This window comes from Oncorhynchus mykiss, chromosome 12 (genome assembly GCF_013265735.2).
Source record: "Oncorhynchus mykiss isolate Arlee chromosome 12, USDA_OmykA_1.1, whole genome shotgun sequence".
In the NCBI taxonomy this organism is placed as follows: domain Eukaryota; kingdom Metazoa; phylum Chordata; class Actinopteri; order Salmoniformes; family Salmonidae; genus Oncorhynchus; species Oncorhynchus mykiss.
In genome coordinates, this window is record NC_048576.1 from 49,617,360 (window position 1) to 49,629,704 (window position 12,345).

Here is a 12,345-nt window from a genome sequence, read left to right on the forward strand (position 1 = left end):
TGGCCAAAGGTTTACCACAACTATTTGCCAGAAACCCGTTTTATCGGTAAGCCATTTAATTCACTATAGAAATAACACCCTTACTGATCCAGTTCTACTGTTTTGCCTGTGGCTGTGTGCTACCTTGTCTCGGACCAGCTGTTTTCCTCTCGACCTCTGAATGTGCGGCTATTTATATGTATTATGGATCCCCATAATAATTGCCCCTCTTCAATACAATACATTCACAGATTTCACAACACATTGTGTGCTCTCAAGCCCCTACCACATATCTACTTTACAAAATCCATGTGTGTATAGTGCACATGAAAAGCCAAGTGACATTTGTTCCTGAGGGGCTGACCTGTTGCACCCTCTACACTGTGATGATTATTTGATCCTGCTGGTCATCTATGAACATCTTGAAGAACGGTCTGGCCTTAATGGCCATGTACTCTTATAATCTCCACCAAGCACAGCCAGAAGAGGACTGGCCACCTGTCAGAGCTTGGTTCCTCTCCAAGTTTCCTGCCTTTCTAGGGAGCTTTACCAAGCCACCGTGCTTCTACACCTGCATTGCTTGCTCTTAGGAGTTTGACTGCGTTTCTGTATAATTACTTTGTGACATCTGCTGGTGTAAAAAGGGCTTTATAAATACATTTGATTGATTTATGTTCTGAAAAGAGTAGACATTTCCTGATATAAAAATGGGTATCATAAATACCCATCTTAATAACAAGACAATGAATACATGGTGAAATATTGTTGTTGGTTGATGTTGTCTTATGTAAGGAGGAGATTGTTTTCCTATATTTTTCTGAGACAGCGTCATGATTTTTTTCTTCTCCATCCTATCTTTCGGGTTTATAATCTAATGCTAATTTGCAGGTTTTGCTGAATATATTGTCTGATAAGAGCGTCCCAGTGGGTAATTGACGCACTCTTTTTTTTCAAGCGATATTTTGATATTGAATTTTGGATCTTTTCTGGTTGTATTCATTGTCTCTCCCCTTTAACGGTCCTAATTGCTCTATTTTTATAACCTCCTATGATCAGAGATTGAGTCTGTTGGAGAGAACCAGCTTGAGCAAAGTGAGGTGTATCATCACTGATCTAAAAATAGTGTTCCCTCCCAAATAAATGTGTCGGGTAGAGTAGGCCAGAAAGCTAAACTGAAAAACCTAACCTCTACCAAATAAAACGATGGCGGAGCCGCAAAAGTACTTCTGTGTAAGGGTGTTTATTTACATTGTGATTCCGGAAGAAAAACAGTACTGCCACCAAAAGTATACATTATGGGGACACCTAAGTGCTGCCCCATCAACAGCTCAATCAAAACGCCCCCACCTCCCCTTTAAACAAAAAGAGGGGTTCCTTTTGTAGGGAAGCCCCTCCCATCCGAACATATCAAACTCATTAATTAAGCCATTACAAACATCAAAGCCTACATTTTCCACTCAGCTAAACATATCATGAATTGTCTTCATTGATCCTTTGCAATCAGTTTATCATAAATACATTTACAGAATCTCATCACTACGGACATGGTGACTTCCAATACACCCATTCCGGACAGGAACTACATAGCCAGTCACGATTTCCGTAGTTCGCGTCCTTATTCCAGCACACCCGGAAGCTACAGAAACGGAGAGAGGGGAACAGAAACAAACAAACAGCGTGCTCATCATTGATAAGTACAATAAACGTCACTTAAATTAAAACATGAAAGCTTGTCTGCTTATTCATTATACCATACTGTTACTGACGGGAAGTAAGAATGTGTGTAATGTATGAACTAAGATCGCTAAATTAACTTGTGGGTCGACCCACATTGCTAACGGAGTTTAAAACGGAGCAGGGAGGGGGAGATGTGTTTGTTACATGCAACAAATCAGAGCCATCAATTATGAGAGTTGGGCCGGGTTTTAGAACGGCCGCCATGTTGGTGCCTTTATTCTCAAAATGTAGATGATGCAACAGTACGAGAATGGCTCAGACAATTAACAACGAAATTACACGCTGTAAACAAGCAAAACAGAGCAGCACATTTTTATTGATTAGCATTCGGGGTAATGTGTATCCAAGTCTGAACTGCGTTGTGGTGTCAACAAACAGCATATAGAGTATCTGCTTTCCTTGACCTTGATCTTCATAGATTTTGAAAAGTATCAGAAATAAACAGCACAACGTGGAAGCGTCAATTATCACTTAGCAACGGCTATGGAGGAGAAAGTGGTGGTCTCAGAACATTGACATTAACCGCATTGGCTTAACTCTAAATAAACATCTGGAAATTATCATAAGAGCACCATCTTAAAAATGTATTTAAGATGCATTTAAATTACAGAATAAATTATATTACCAGCTGGTACAGCAGCGTATATAGCAGTAATACACTGAACCAAAATATAAACACTACATGCAACAATTTAAACGATTTTACAGTTCATATAAGGAAATCAATCAATTTAAATAAATTAGGCACTAATCTATGAATTTTACATGACTGGACAGGGGGCGCAGCCATGGGTGGGCATAGGCCCACCCACTTAGAAGCCAGCACAGTCAATCAAAATGAGTTTTTCCCCACAAAAGTGCTTTATTACAGAGAAATACTCCACAGTTTCATCAGCTGTCCGGGTGGCTGGTCTCAGACGATCATGCAGGTAAAATAGCCGGTTGTGGAGGTGGCATGGTTACACAGTCTGCGGTTGTGAGGCACGTTGGATGTACTGCCAAATTCTCAAAAATGACATTGGAGGCGGCTTATGGTATAGAAATTAACATTAAATTATCTGGCAACAGCTCTGGTGGACATTTGTGCAGTCAGAATACCAATTGCATGCTCCCTCAAAAAAAAATCGAGGCATCTGTGGCATGGTGTTGTGGCCTTTGTCCCCAGTACAAGGTGCACCTGTGTAATGATCAGGGTTGGGGAGTAGTGGATTCCATATAATCCGTTACATGCAAGGGATTACAGAAAAACATAACTGTAATCTGTTACATTACTATAATAAATATGGTAATCAAATGATACTTTTAAATTCAGAAAGGATGTTTGCAGAGTTTTTTGGGGGGGACACTTCTGTTCTCAATGACATTCAAATCAGCATTTAAAAAAGGTGTAAGTTTAAAGTTCTACCTGAGTGAGTCTGACCACAATTCAGAGACCACTATGATGACACACCAAATGCGTTTGATGGATCACAGGAAAAGAGCAGGAATAGGCTTTTGTAGGCTACAGTCCAAACTATGTCTTCCAATGGTGCGACTGCTGTCTGCATCCAAAGATTATCTAACTTGAATAAATAATTGGAGGTAAGGATAACAGCAGTGGTGTAGTCTATGGCGATACAGATATCACTTATTATTGAAAACTACAGTGGGCTCCAAAATTACTGGCACCCCTGACTGGCAATGCACAAACAATACTTAAAAAATATAAACAATATAATTATGGAGATAAATTCAAAATACCAACATGTGAGAAATTATGTACTTTATTAATGTTTCAATGGAACGCACCAAAATAATTTATTGATTTAATACAAAAAATCTATGTGCTACAAATCAAGGTTTCACAATTAATGGCACCCTTAAAATTATTGTAAATAACTACCAAAATTAAACCCGGAATTAAATTCCACTTATTTAAGTTTATCTAAGTCTTAAGGAACTATATTGAGTCATTACATCACTTCCTGTTTCACTGGGTATAAAGATTAGGTAACACATGCAATATCCCTTTGTCATCCAACACCATGAAGAGAAGAAAAGAAAATAACTGGCAGTTCAAAAGAGACAGAGAGACAGAGACAGAGACAGAGAAAGAGACATAAATCTGTTAATGGCAACAAGAAGATCCACAAACGATTGAATATACCACTGAGCACTGTCAGGGCAATTATTTTTTTAAATCCAAAGATATGGAACAGTTGAAACCCTCACGAGTAGAGGACGCAAATGCATTTTCTCCCCCGGGATAGGGAGGAGGACCGTCAGAGAAGCAACAAAATCCCCAAGAATCACTGTGAAATAATTGCAGGCCTTGGTGGCATCTTGGGGTCAACAGGTTTCAAAAAGCACCCTCAGACGCCACATCCACAACCAAAGACTCTTTGTAAGGGTTGCCAGAAGAAAGCCCTTTCTGACCCCAAGACATAGACGTAAGTGCCACGTAAAGTGCCAAAGTTTGCCAAACGTAATTTAAATTATGACTGAAAGAAGGTGCTCTGGTTAGATGAGACCAAAATTGAAACATCGGCATGATTGGCATCGAAACAGAGATGCATACAAGGAGAGGCACCTCACACCCACGGTGAAATATGGTGGTGGGTCAGTGATGTTTTGGGGCTGTTTTAATTCCAGAGGTCCAGGGGTATTTATCTCTCTGGTTAAGATTGATGGCATAATGAATTCCACCAAGTATCAGGCAATTCTGGCTGACAATCGGGTTGCCTCTGCCAGAAGGCTGGGACTTGGCCATCTGTGGACTTTCCAACAAGACAATGACCCAAAACATACCTCAAGATCCACACAGAAATGGATCTGTGACAACAAAATCAATGTTCTGCCATGGCTCTCTCAGTCGCCAGACCTCAATCCAATAGAAAACCTGTGGGCTGAGTTAGAGGGCAGTTGATAAGCGCAAACCCAAGAATGTGAAGGATCTTGAAAGGATCTGCATCGAGGAATGGTGCAAAATCCCTCCAAATTAGTTCCTTAACCTTGACAAACATTGCTGTTATCCTTGCCAGAGGTGGTTGCACTATGTCCAAAATTGGGAGTGCCAATAATTACGAAACCTTGATTTGTGAAATGTATTTTGCATTAAATAATTCTATGATTTTGGTGGGTTCCATTGAAACATTAATAAAGTACAGTATTTCCCACATGTTGGTATTTTGAGTTTCTCTATAATTATATTGTTTATATTTTTTTAAATATTGTTTGTGCATTGCCAGTCAGGGGTGCCTGTAATTTTGGAGCCCACTGTACATAGAGCATTAATGTGAATCACACTGTTGCTCTCTCATTTAGCTATTTGCGCCTTACGGATTGTGGTTGTTGTGGATGGCTGTTCACAAATCGAAATGTGTATTTGAACCCAACAATGGTTGAATTCAAAAAGTTCAAGCTGCCTATCAATCATTGTTTTTGAAACCAATGGACAGTCATTGTGCAATTGCAACTAGGGTTAGTCATTTTGGGGGAATATTCGGAGGTGGAAATTTTCCGTGGGAATTAACGGGAATATATGCAAATTAATATGAATACCATTTTAATGTAGATGTGTTTTGCATTGGAAAAATGTACCATATCATATGGAAACAGAAACATAAACCATTTACCTTATCATAAGTAGAGATAATTCCAAATGATAATCCTTCTAATATATATTTTTTTAAATACATTTAGCTAAGAATTTAACATTAATTAAACGAGTTGACGCTTCAAATGGGATGATTTCACTGAACAACAAAAGAAAGGGTCAGTCCATATCGGCAGACTGATATGGCCATTTCTTGGAGAGACTCCTTCACCTCCCAAAAGACTGTCAAACATGATGACAACACCACCCCAACGGGTGTTGCTGAGCAGCTTCAATGTGGTGCTCTTATTCTTCTCACTTTGCTTGGTGAGGTAGATTGCTGCTATAACTTGATGACCCTTCACATACCTAACCATTTCCGTGGCTCTCATGTAGAGTGTATCCATTGTTTTCAGTGCCATGATGTCCTAGAGGAGCAGATTCAATGCATAAGCAGCACAGCCAATGGGTGTGATGTGAGGGTAGGACTCCTCCACTTTAGACCAAGCAGCCTTCATGTTCGCAGCATTGTCTGTCACCAGTGCAAATACCTTCTGTGGTCCAAGGTCATTGATGACTGCCTTCAGCTCATCTGCAATATAGAGACTGATGTGTCTGTTGTCCCTTGTGTCTGTGCTCTTGTAAAATACTGGTTTAGGGGTGGAGATTATGTAATAAATTATTTCCCCCCCCGTTAACATTCGACCACCCATCAGAGATGATTGCAATACAGTCTGCTTTCTCTATGATTTGCTTGACCTTCACTTGAACTCTGCATCCAGAAAATGAGTAGATAAAGCATGTCTGGTTGGAGGGGTGTATACTGGGTGAAGAACATTCAGAAATCTCTTCCAATACACATTGCCTGTGAGCATCAGAGGTGAACCAGTTGCATACACAGCTCAGGCAAGACATTCATCAGCATTTCTCTGACTACGTTCCTCCATTGAGTCAAAAAAAACTCCAGGAGGACCATGATCCCTTGCTATCAATAAGGTGTCCGTTTCATCATTTTCACCTTGAATAGAAGTAGAGGGACTTTTGTCAAGAGATTGCTTGTTGTGAGCCCTGAGGGAACTTTATGCACTTGGCCAGATGATTCTGCATCTTTGTTGCATTCTTCACATATGATTTTGCACAGTATACGCAGCTTTTCCTTCTACATTAGCTGCAGTGAAATGTCTCCATACATCAGATAGTGTCGGTGGCATTTTCCTGTAAGATTAGAATATATATATATATATATATATATATATATATATATATATATATTTTTTTTTTTTTTAAATTCCATGTACAGATAAATAGCGAAGCTGTTAGATAAAAACAACTTCTGGGATGTCGTTCTGCCCCTGAACAAAACCATCAATTTCAGCAATCCACTCGTTCAACATGCAGACAAAGGAGTCCAAAAAGCTATAGCTAAACTTTGTTCAAACAAGTCAAACTAAGTTTCTATTAAATCATCAGGTATCCTAAAATGTAAATAAACTATAATATTTCATACGGAAAGAAGTATGTTCAATAGAAATGTAAAATTAGCAGGCGTGCCTCCTCTAAGTCACGCGCAGACAGACTGATCAAAATTCTTGCTCGTTTTTGAAGAAACAAGCCTGGAACAATGAACAAAGACTGACATCTAGTGGAAGCCATAGGAATTGCAATCTGGGAGCTGGAATTACATAGAACCCATAGCTTTCTATTTATTATAAGACCCTGGGAGCAAAAAAAAAAATTTTTCTTTGGATTTTCACCTGCCATATCAATTATGTACAAACTTCAAAGTGTTTTCTATCCAATGTTAATTATATGCATATCCTGACTTCTGGGCCTTCTGAGTAACAGGCAGTTTACTTTGGGCACACCAGTCAGGCGGAAATTCAGGGAAATAGACCCTAGCCCTAAGACGTTTTAACAGCTATGCCTTGTTAAAGGTTCATTTGTGGAATTTCTTTCCTTCTTAATGTGTTTGAGCCAATCAGTTGTGCTGTGACAAGGAAGGGGTGTTATACAGAAGATAGCCCTATTTGGTAAAAGACCAAGTCCATATTATGGAAAGAACAGCTCAAATAAGCAAAGAGAACAGTACATTACTTTATGACATGACATTTTAAGGAACTTTGAAAGGTTCACCCGACCTCAAGCCAATTGAGATGAGTTGGAGTTTAAGCTATCTATTAATCATTGTTTTTGCGACCAGCGATGTATTCATTATGGAAACCGTTTACTGTTTAAGAACCAAACTGAAGCGAACCGAGAAAAATGACAGAGTTTGTATTGGACAAATTCAGGTAGGTCTCTCCCCGTTTCATTGGCTTTCATTTAAGAAACATTTTGCAACAGAATCAACGTAATGAATATGCCCCAGTGGACAGCCAGTTAAAAATGCGCTCTTGCAACAGCTGTGGATCGTGTGGCAATAGTGTGGATCCCAGCCTATGGAATAAAAGTTGAGTTCCTCCCTTCTAAATTCCTCCATGGTATTGTGCTCAACACTGTCAAAAGCAAGTTTAATTTCAGAAGACCACGAGTGGGGATTTTAGAGCTCAATACAATACGTGCTGATAAAAAAAAAATCCATCGGCCTAACGGACACATGCTCAAACTCGCACAGCTGCAAATTAGCACACCCGGAAGCACACCCGGAAGCTACAGAAACGGAGAGAGGGGAACAGAAACAAACAAACAGCGTGCTCATCATTGATAAGTACAATAAACGTCACTTAAATTAAAACATGAAAGCTTGTCTGCTTATTCATTATACCATACTGTTACTGACGGGAAGTAAGAATGTGTGTAATGTATGAACTAAGATCGCTAAATTAACTTGTGGGTCGACCCACATTGCTAACGGAGTTTAAAACGGAGCAGGGAGGGGGAGATGTGTTTGTTACATGCAACAAATCAGAGCCATCAATTATGAGAGTTGGGCCGGGTTTTAGAACGGCCGCCATGTTGGTGCCTTTATTCTCAAAATGTAGATGATGCAACAGTACGAGAATGGCTCAGACAATTAACAACGAAATTACACGCTGTAAACAAGCAAAACAGAGCAGCACATTTTTATTGATTAGCATTCGGGGTAATGTGTATCCAAGTCTGAACTGCGTTGTGGTGTCAACAAACAGCATATAGAGTATCTGCTTTCCTTGACCTTGATCTTCATAGATTTTGAAAAGTATCAGAAATAAACAGCACAACGTGGAAGCGTCAATTATCACTTAGCAACGGCTATGGAGGAGAAAGTGGTGGTCTCAGAACATTGACATTAACCGCATTGGCTTAACTCTAAATAAACATCTGGAAATTATCATAAGAGCACCATCTTAAAAATGTATTTAAGATGCATTTAAATTACAGAATAAATTATATTACCAGCTGGTACAGCAGCGTATATAGCAGTAATACACTGAACCAAAATATAAACACTACATGCAACAATTTAAACGATTTTACAGTTCATATAAGGAAATCAATCAATTTAAATAAATTAGGCACTAATCTATGAATTTTACATGACTGGACAGGGGGCGCAGCCATGGGTGGGCATAGGCCCACCCACTTAGAAGCCAGCACAGTCAATCAAAATGAGTTTTTCCCCACAAAAGTGCTTTATTACAGAGAAATACTCCACAGTTTCATCAGCTGTCCGGGTGGCTGGTCTCAGACGATCATGCAGGTAAAATAGCCGGTTGTGGAGGTGGCATGGTTACACAGTCTGCGGTTGTGAGGCACGTTGGATGTACTGCCAAATTCTCAAAAATGACATTGGAGGCGGCTTATGGTATAGAAATTAACATTAAATTATCTGGCAACAGCTCTGGTGGACATTTGTGCAGTCAGAATACCAATTGCATGCTCCCTCAAAAAAAAATCGAGGCATCTGTGGCATGGTGTTGTGGCCTTTGTCCCCAGTACAAGGTGCACCTGTGTAATGATCAGGGTTGGGGAGTAGTGGATTCCATATAATCCGTTACATGCAAGGGATTACAGAAAAACATAACTGTAATCTGTTACATTACTATAATAAATATGGTAATCAAATGATACTTTTAAATTCAGAAAGGATGTTTGCAGAGTTTTTTGGGGGGGACACTTCTGTTCTCAATGACATTCAAATCAGCATTTAAAAAAGGTGTAAGTTTAAAGTTCTACCTGAGTGAGTCTGACCACAATTCAGAGACCACTATGATGACACACCAAATGCGTTTGATGGATCACAGGAAAAGAGCAGGAATAGGCTTTTGTAGGCTACAGTCCAAACTATGTCTTCCAATGGTGCGACTGCTGTCTGCATCCAAAGATTATCTAACTTGAATAAATAATTGGAGGTAAGGATAACAGCAGTGGTGTAGTCTATGGCGATACAGATATCACTTATTATTGAAAACTACAGTGGGCTCCAAAATTACTGGCACCCCTGACTGGCAATGCACAAACAATACTTAAAAAATATAAACAATATAATTATGGAGATAAATTCAAAATACCAACATGTGAGAAATTATGTACTTTATTAATGTTTCAATGGAACGCACCAAAATAATTTATTGATTTAATACAAAAAATCTATGTGCTACAAATCAAGGTTTCACAATTAATGGCACCCTTAAAATTATTGTAAATAACTACCAAAATTAAACCCGGAATTAAATTCCACTTATTTAAGTTTATCTAAGTCTTAAGGAACTATATTGAGTCATTACATCACTTCCTGTTTCACTGGGTATAAAGATTAGGTAACACATGCAATATCCCTTTGTCATCCAACACCATGAAGAGAAGAAAAGAAAATAACTGGCAGTTCAAAAGAGACAGAGAGACAGAGACAGAGACAGAGAAAGAGACATAAATCTGTTAATGGCAACAAGAAGATCCACAAACGATTGAATATACCACTGAGCACTGTCAGGGCAATTATTTTTTTAAATCCAAAGATATGGAACAGTTGAAACCCTCACGAGTAGAGGACGCAAATGCATTTTCTCCCCCGGGATAGGGAGGAGGACCGTCAGAGAAGCAACAAAATCCCCAAGAATCACTGTGAAATAATTGCAGGCCTTGGTGGCATCTTGGGGTCAACAGGTTTCAAAAAGCACCCTCAGACGCCACATCCACAACCAAAGACTCTTTGTAAGGGTTGCCAGAAGAAAGCCCTTTCTGACCCCAAGACATAGACGTAAGTGCCACGTAAAGTGCCAAAGTTTGCCAAACGTAATTTAAATTATGACTGAAAGAAGGTGCTCTGGTTAGATGAGACCAAAATTGAAACATCGGCATGATTGGCATCGAAACAGAGATGCATACAAGGAGAGGCACCTCACACCCACGGTGAAATATGGTGGTGGGTCAGTGATGTTTTGGGGCTGTTTTAATTCCAGAGGTCCAGGGGTATTTATCTCTCTGGTTAAGATTGATGGCATAATGAATTCCACCAAGTATCAGGCAATTCTGGCTGACAATCGGGTTGCCTCTGCCAGAAGGCTGGGACTTGGCCATCTGTGGACTTTCCAACAAGACAATGACCCAAAACATACCTCAAGATCCACACAGAAATGGATCTGTGACAACAAAATCAATGTTCTGCCATGGCTCTCTCAGTCGCCAGACCTCAATCCAATAGAAAACCTGTGGGCTGAGTTAGAGGGCAGTTGATAAGCGCAAACCCAAGAATGTGAAGGATCTTGAAAGGATCTGCATCGAGGAATGGTGCAAAATCCCTCCAAATTAGTTCCTTAACCTTGACAAACATTGCTGTTATCCTTGCCAGAGGTGGTTGCACTATGTCCAAAATTGGGAGTGCCAATAATTACGAAACCTTGATTTGTGAAATGTATTTTGCATTAAATAATTCTATGATTTTGGTGGGTTCCATTGAAACATTAATAAAGTACAGTATTTCCCACATGTTGGTATTTTGAGTTTCTCTATAATTATATTGTTTATATTTTTTTAAATATTGTTTGTGCATTGCCAGTCAGGGGTGCCTGTAATTTTGGAGCCCACTGTACATAGAGCATTAATGTGAATCACACTGTTGCTCTCTCATTTAGCTATTTGCGCCTTACGGATTGTGGTTGTTGTGGATGGCTGTTCACAAATCGAAATGTGTATTTGAACCCAACAATGGTTGAATTCAAAAAGTTCAAGCTGCCTATCAATCATTGTTTTTGAAACCAATGGACAGTCATTGTGCAATTGCAACTAGGGTTAGTCATTTTGGGGGAATATTCGGAGGTGGAAATTTTCCGTGGGAATTAACGGGAATATATGCAAATTAATATGAATACCATTTTAATGTAGATGTGTTTTGCATTGGAAAAATGTACCATATCATATGGAAACAGAAACATAAACCATTTACCTTATCATAAGTAGAGATAATTCCAAATGATAATCCTTCTAATATATATTTTTTTAAATACATTTAGCTAAGAATTTAACATTAATTAAACGAGTTGACGCTTCAAATGGGATGATTTCACTGAACAACAAAAGAAAGGGTCAGTCCATATCGGCAGACTGATATGGCCATTTCTTGGAGAGACTCCTTCACCTCCCAAAAGACTGTCAAACATGATGACAACACCACCCCAACGGGTGTTGCTGAGCAGCTTCAATGTGGTGCTCTTATTCTTCTCACTTTGCTTGGTGAGGTAGATTGCTGCTATAACTTGATGACCCTTCACATACCTAACCATTTCCGTGGCTCTCATGTAGAGTGTATCCATTGTTTTCAGTGCCATGATGTCCTAGAGGAGCAGATTCAATGCATAAGCAGCACAGCCAATGGGTGTGATGTGAGGGTAGGACTCCTCCACTTTAGACCAAGCAGCCTTCATGTTCGCAGCATTGTCTGTCACCAGTGCAAATACCTTCTGTGGTCCAAGGTCATTGATGACTGCCTTCAGCTCATCTGCAATATAGAGACTGATGTGTCTGTTGTCCCTTGTGTCTGTGCTCTTGTAAAATACTGGTTTAGGGGTGGAGATTATGTAATAAATTATTTCCCCCCCCGTTAACATTCGACCACCCATCAGAGATGATTGCAATAC

At 39.5% G+C, this 12,345-nt stretch overlaps 1 long non-coding RNA gene across 4 annotated transcripts in view; it reads right to left on the reverse strand.

Annotated features, from left to right (window-relative positions):
* Window positions 1-1,208: 1,208 nt before the first annotated feature.
* The window catches only part of LOC110537716, a 54,650-nt gene continuing 43,513 nt past the window's right edge, over window positions 1,209-12,345 (reverse strand). For all 4 annotated transcript variants that reach the window (XR_002475675.2, XR_005034998.1, XR_005034999.1 and 1 more), the window contains one exon: window positions 1,209-1,615. This is a non-coding gene — a long non-coding RNA (uncharacterized LOC110537716). The remainder of the gene's footprint in view (window positions 1,616-12,345) is intronic.